Source organism: Lupinus angustifolius, chromosome LG07, assembly GCF_001865875.1.
Source record: "Lupinus angustifolius cultivar Tanjil chromosome LG07, LupAngTanjil_v1.0, whole genome shotgun sequence".
NCBI lineage: Eukaryota > Viridiplantae > Streptophyta > Magnoliopsida > Fabales > Fabaceae > Lupinus > Lupinus angustifolius.
The window spans coordinates 12,993,048-12,994,469 of NC_032015.1; positions in this window are offsets into that span (position 1 = coordinate 12,993,048).

The following is a 1,422-nucleotide window of genomic DNA, read 5'->3' on the forward strand; positions in this document are numbered from 1 at the left end:
GACGAAGATGGGATGAGGATGAGGGATACGATTAGTATGATGATTAGGTAAAGGATGAGGATGAGGATGAGGATGAGGATGAGGATGGGGATGGGGATGATGATGAGGATTAGGATTAGGATTAGGGTTAGGGTTAGGATTAAGGTTAGGATTAGGATGAGGATGGGGATGGGGATGAGGATGGGGATTAGGATACGGATGAGGATACGGATGAGATGAGGATGAGGGTGAGGATGAGGATGAGGGTGAGGACGAGGATAAGATGAGGATGAGGATAAGATGAGGATGAGGATTAGGATTAGGATTACGATTGGCATTAGGATGAGGATGAAGATGAGGATGAGAATGACGATAAAGATGAGGATGAGCATGAGCATGCGCATGCAGATTAGGATAAGGATTTCAATATGATTAAGACTAGGATTAGGATGAGGATGGGGTTGAGGATGAGGATGAGGATCAAGATGAGGATCAAGATGAGGATGAGGATGAGGATTAGGATGAGGATGAGGATGAGGATGACGATGAGGATGAGCATGAGCATGAGGATAAGGATGAGGATGAGAATGACGATTAGGATTTGGATTTGGATTTGGATTAGCATTAGGATGAGGATGAGGATGAGGATGAGGATGAGGATGAGGATGAGGATGAGGATGAGGGTGAGGATGAGGATGAGGATGAGGATGAGGATGAGGATGAGGATGAGGATGAGGATGAGGATGAGGATGAGGGTGAGGATGATGATGAGGATGAGGATGTGGATCAGGATGAGGATGAGGATGAGGATAAGGATTAGGATTAGGATTAGGATTAGGATTAGTGTTAAGATTAGGATGGGGATGAGGATGATGATGAGGATGAGGATGGGGATTATGATTAGGATTAGGATTAGGAATAGGAATAGGATTAGGATTAGGATTAGGATTAGGATTAGGATTAGTATTAGGATTAGGATTAGGGTTAGGATTAGGATGAGGATGGGGATGGGGATGAGGATGGGGATGAGGATGAGGATAAGGATGAGGATAAGGACTAGGAGGATGAGGATGAGGATTAGGATTAGGATTAGGATTAGGATAAGGTTTAGGAATAGGATTAGGATGAGGATGAGAATGAGGATGAGGATGTGGATTAGGATGAGGGTGAGGATGAGGATGAGGATGAGAATGAGGATGAGGGGGAGGGTGAGAATGAGGATTAGAATTAGGATTAGGATAAGGATTAGGAATAGGATATGCATTAGGATGCGGGTGAGGATCAGGATGAAGATGAGGGTGAGGATCAGAATGAGATAAGGATGAGGATTAGGATTAGGATTAGCATTAGGATGAGGATGAGGATGAGGATGAGGATGAGGATGAGGATGAGGATGACAAAGAGGATGAGGATGAGGATGAGGATGAGGATGAGGATGAGGAT